Raw genomic sequence first — 5,560 nt, 5'->3', positions numbered from 1 at the left:
GGAGCTGAATGTCACGCTAGTTGCGCGCTCTAAAATATGGCAGCATTTCAGGCTAGAGTTGCGTTCTTGCGCTGCAGGAGGCGACCTGAACAAGAAGCACCACACGACAGTGTATCCGCTATTCAGCAATTAGTCGGTCTAATAAGGTACTTGTTTAAATCCTGAAATTTCGCCATGTCCTTGAGATATTCATTTGCAGAACACATCGAGGGTTCAATCTCTATAACTTCGTGACCAGATGGTGAATATTGATATGCTTTGAGTCCGTGCCGTCATACACAAATGGCCAAAGTTTTGCCAAAAATTTTGCTGCAGTTTCCAAGCTACGTTAGAGCAACATCGTACCAACCACAGAACGTGTGCATCCTGCAGAAATAGGCGGTTCCAGATGAGGCCAGCACGTTTGCTTTTCCCCCGGACTTTGTAATCAGAGTTAACTCATCGAATGACAACGATCAGGACGTTTGCAACGGTGACTACGAACTCACGAACAACAGCGCAAGTTGTGTTGCGCAAGCGCATCACGCCCAAGGGCAAACCAAAAGACGGTCAAGCCGGAAAAAAACTGGATTAGAACAGATTTAGCCACGTGTCCGCCTGTTCAGTTGCTCCTCGAAGGCGAGCAGATTCTCGACAAAAAACACTACAACTGACAGGCCAGATATGATCAAGACATCCAGCACGTATAACATGCCAGAAAAACGCCACATAGCGTGTTTAGCAAATCGATAAGGACCCGGACAAGAAACGACACAGCACAGCTCGCACACCGACGATGTCCAACCACGGTACAGACATGTTATTTTCGACTTTTCACGGTAACATCCCTAGATGGATTGCAGTGACACATCCCCACTGAGTTTCGCGATCTGGTCTGCCATGCCGACAGACATGAAACCCTTCGTCCCGATAACCCACGAATACTTTGATATCAGACAGCGAGTACACCGCAGCCCGTGAGCAAAGGGCCCCGCCAGCAGGATGGGGGAGCCGCAGTGCCGACCAATATCCTCCCGCTCGCCTGCACACCGTCACGAAACACCAGGGGAAAGCCACACCGCGCGCGCGGCTGCAAACAGCTAATCACCAGTGACCAATGGTAGCAGTACCATGCAAAGGTCACTGCAGTCCGGAACTCGGCTAATTCTCGCCATCTAGAGAGAAATCGGGCCCATCGGCGCAGCCTCGAGAGGGATTCAGCCTCTCAAAGCTGGCCACAGCGCGGCCACAGCGCGGCCACAGCGCGGCCACAGCCGGCTGAGCGCCGGCCGCCGCCGCCTCACCTGAACGGGTGCCGGTCCAGCGCCGGGCTGTGGCGGCGGGAGGAGGAGGCCGAGGCCGGGCTGCCGCCGCTCGTCTGTCGGCCGGCACACGCGCAGTGTCAGCGGGCGCCGGCGTGGACACGGCGCACCAGTACGCGGCGTGGGCACACGCCGAGAGGCGTCACACATACACACACATACGCAGAGCGAGACGGCTGAGGACGGGCCCGGGCTGAGGCAATCCCAGACGGCTGACGCAGCCGCAGACCGCAGAACGCACGCCGACGGGCGGACAGGCGGCAGTCAGCGCGACCTCGGTCCGGGGAAGCAGGTGACCTGCCAGCAAACAGACCCCAGCCTAGTGCAACAGGTGCCCCAGCCGTCAGTAGAAAGGCCCAAGACAACAGGTGCCCATGCCGTCAGCAGAAAGGCCCCGGCCCAGGGCAACTGGTGCTAGGAGTGTCGACAGCCCGGCCTCAGCCCATGTAGCAGATGTCCAGCGTCGGCGACCGGTCTCCCCCTCCCCCTCCAGAGTGGCCCTCCCGCAGAGGCCGTCCCCGTCGGCCGGGCCGGGCGTAGCGAACGGTCGGTGTCCCAGTCACGAGCTCGACTCCGTCGGACAAGCCGCGTCGGCGCACGGCCGCCACCAAACACACTCGGGAGTCCTCAGACATGTGCACGGATGCGATGTGTGGGCGGGAGGCGGGGCACGGCGGGGTAGACGGGAGGCGGCGTCCTGGCGGAGAGAACACCGCGCCACACACCCCAGCGTCAGTGCAAGCCGTTCCCAGCGCGTTTGCGAGCCAACGCGGCGGCAGCGGCTCCCCCCCCCCCCCCCCCCCCCCCCGTCCGCGGGGCAGGACGGCCCCGAGGAGGACCCACTCGGCGGTCGGCACGGCCGGCCGGTGAAAGGCACGCGTCATAAAGCGGCGAACAGGATCCGATACAAATCTCGGCGGCCGTTCGCGGAAGCGCCGCGCCGCGACCCATCCAAGTGCTGCTCGGAGCGCGCCGGCGCGCCGGCGCGCCGCCGGCCCTTCCGCCAGCAGGCCGGGGTCACTCGCCGGCCGACGCCACCGCCGCCCGGCTAACGCCAGCACCGGCGGCGTCACACGACCAGCACTGAAAGCGGCCGATGCCAGGCCCCTCCTGGCGTCGGTGCACTTCCTGAGTTAAACATGAACTCAATCATTCATGCCACGAGCGGGTGACAAGCATGACCGAGGCCGCAGCACACTGCCAAATAAGCCCACGCAGGCCAGCGACGCCCCGCTGGACGTGACGGCCACTGCACGCCCGGTCAGCCGTCGCCCGCTTGTGCCGGCGGCGGGATTGTCCCACGGCCCGTCTGTAGCCTCACCTTATGCCGCGGTTTGGCGCGGCTGGTGGCCGCCGCCGTCGGCAGGGCGGCCGGCGCCGGCGAGCAGCCATTGTTGCGGCCGGCCGGGCCGGCGCCGGCGCTGGCAGCGGCCGGCAGCGGCGCCGCGCCCGCCGCCGGCGATACCAGGTCGCGCACGCCGAACCGGGCGCGCGGCGGCCCGGCCGACGGCGCGGCGGTGGTGAGCGGCGGCGGTGGCAGCGGCGGTGGCACGGCCGGCACGGCGCTGACGGCTGGCAGTGGCAGGGCCGGCCCCGTACCGGAGACGGTCGGCGGCGGCGGTGGCGGAGGCGGCGGTGGCGGCACCAGGTGCGGCGGCGCGACCGGCCCGGTCGGGTACGTCGCCAGACCCGGGTGGGATCGGCTGGTGGCGGCTGAGGAGGTGGCGGTCGAGACGGGCAGCGCGGCCGGCGCCGGGCCGCCGCCGTAGCCGGGCAGGCCGGGTCGCGGCGGCAGCGGATGGAGCCGGCCGACCGGGCCGGGGCCGGGGCCGGAGCCGGAGCCGGGGCCGGGGCCGGGGCCGGGGCCGGGGCCGGAGCCGGAGCCGGGGCCGGGGCCGGGGCCGGGGCCGGGGCCGGGGCCGGAGCCGGGGCCGGGTCCGAGGCCGGGGCCGTGGCCGGGGCCAGGGCCAGGGCCAGGGCCAGGCCCGCCGCCGCCGCCTCGCACCAGCGACGAGGCCGGCGCAGGGTACGTGGCCAGCCCCGGGTGCGGCAGGTAGCCCCTGGCCGCGGGCTCCGGACACCGCGGTCCGTTCGAACTCTGTCGGAGGAGAGAGCGCCGACGATTAACACCAGCAGCACTCCTGATCCACCGATCGACACCACCTGAACCTCTAATGATCATCGCCACCACTACCAACGCCAAGCGCCGTTCAAGCCGCACAATCCCCGGCTTCGCTCGGCGCCCCTCAAGAGAACATCGCGCCGGCCCGTCCTACGCTAACAAAGAGCCAGACCCATTCCCGGATAACAATGCGGTTTAGAGTGGCAATTCCCGGGCCGTTTCCGCTTATCCTCGGCGCCGCCAGAGCCGCGCCACCATTTGGCCGTCCCGACGGCTCGGAACCTCGGCCGTCGTCAGCGCGGAGCCAACCGAGACTAGTTGGTCGCCACCGGCAGACCGCGACGGCGGCGGCGGCGGCCGCGGCGTCGCCGCCATACCGCCGGGACGGGCCGTGACCGCGTCTGTGCCTGCGCCGCCGCGGGACGCTTCGCGGGCAGGCCCCCAGGCGCGTCGGCGCCGCCGCCGCCGCCGCCGACGCCGACACAGCGGCGCCGCGCCACGCGGCTGCCAGGCGTGGCCGCCGCCCACCACTGTCTTCCTCCCAGCGGACGGCGCACGTGCACACATCGAGCGGCCTCCGGTTCGATACCGTGCGCTGCGGATGTCGTGAGCCTGGCGAGGACGGTCGGCCCGACGGCTGGCCGCGGGCGGTCACTCACCTGGTGGTTGGCGAGGCTGCGGCCGGCGGCCGGCGCGGTGACGCACGTGGTGCTGGCGGTGGTGTGCGGTGACGTCACCACCACACCGTTGGTGCTCGCTAGGATCGGCGACTCCCCTGCAGCGGCGCAGACCGCGTCATTAAACCGGCGTCCGGCCACGCCGCCGAGCCCGAGCAGCGGCTCGTGAGGGAGCCGCACCAAAAATAGCGCACGACGTAGACAATGGCCACATGCAAGTACGCTATGTTGCACATATGCAAAACACTGGACGGCTATTCTTCACTCGCACGAGGAAATTTAGCACAGCCTGCCCGGAACGACAGAGCTTGCCCAACTGCGGAATAAAGTCGCGCCGACATTTCAAACCCTTCACGTTCAAGTCAAGACAACAGTGACCCAAGGATTGCATGTCACGCGAACCCTTTGCACTTGTTTCTCAAAGCCGGGATGATTTCACACCGCGTTAGTTCGAACGCGTTAACGACAAACGTAAATCGCCAAGCATTAACAAATCGCATTACACAAACACCACCCGAACGCGGCCCAAGCCTTTGAAGAGCGTAATCCCTATGGACCCACTTACTTTTACTCCGCGATGAGAAGATACCCGAGCCGGCGTCTGATACCTGGAATAAGAAATGAACAATAAACTAGCCGCCCACGAGCTAACCAGCCAAAGCCGGCAGCCATTACACCAGCTTACCATAGATCCCGCCAACACGACCGAGGGAGATTTCTGATCTCATCGGCCAGTTATGACGGATAGTCTTATACCCGACCTTAATGCGCTGCTAGTGGACCCGATCAGCAAGTGCCCGCCGACGGCCTTGTCTCCTGATCCACGCGCAAACCCCGCTGCCACCCAGGCAGCTGTTGATAAGCATTGCACGACGCGGCAGTCGTGACAAGGAGAGCCGCCCGTCTGCCGCCGGCGGCGGCGTGGGCCGTGGGTAAGGGCGATGCAGAGCCGCCCGACGGCCGCCCGCCTGCCGCCGGCGGCAGCGTGGGCCGTGGACACAGACGATGCAGAGCCGCCCGACGGCCGCCCGCCCGCCACCGGCGGCAGCATGGACCGTGGGCATGGGCGATGCAGAGCGCCACGACGGCCACTCAACGAATGGGCCGGACGCGCCTCGGAACCACCACGACGGCCGGCCGTATCAACGCACCATCATTATGTGTTGTAGTCAACAGCAGCCGTGGCGGGTTCACAGCCGCAACGCAAGCCACTTGGCAAAACGGAAGCGATGACCATTATTAGGCGGTATTTATCCAGCAACACGTGGCCTTCAAACCACGCCGGCGAAGGCAACGGGGAGCCCCTAACAGCCCCGTTCGCCCCCATTGAGTTGTTGCCCCTCCTTCAAGTTGAATGTGTATATATATATATATATATATATATTATTATATATAATATATATATATATATAGTATACAATCCTCTCTCTCTCTCCTCCTCTCTCATCTCTCTCCTCTCC

The sequence above is a fragment of the Pollicipes pollicipes genome, unplaced genomic scaffold (assembly GCF_011947565.3).
Source record: "Pollicipes pollicipes isolate AB1234 unplaced genomic scaffold, Ppol_2.1 Scaffold_4740;HRSCAF=5597_pilon_pilon_pilon, whole genome shotgun sequence".
In the NCBI taxonomy this organism is placed as follows: Eukaryota; Metazoa; Arthropoda; class Thecostraca; order Pollicipedomorpha; family Pollicipedidae; genus Pollicipes; species Pollicipes pollicipes.
This window is presented reverse-complemented; position numbering follows the sequence as displayed.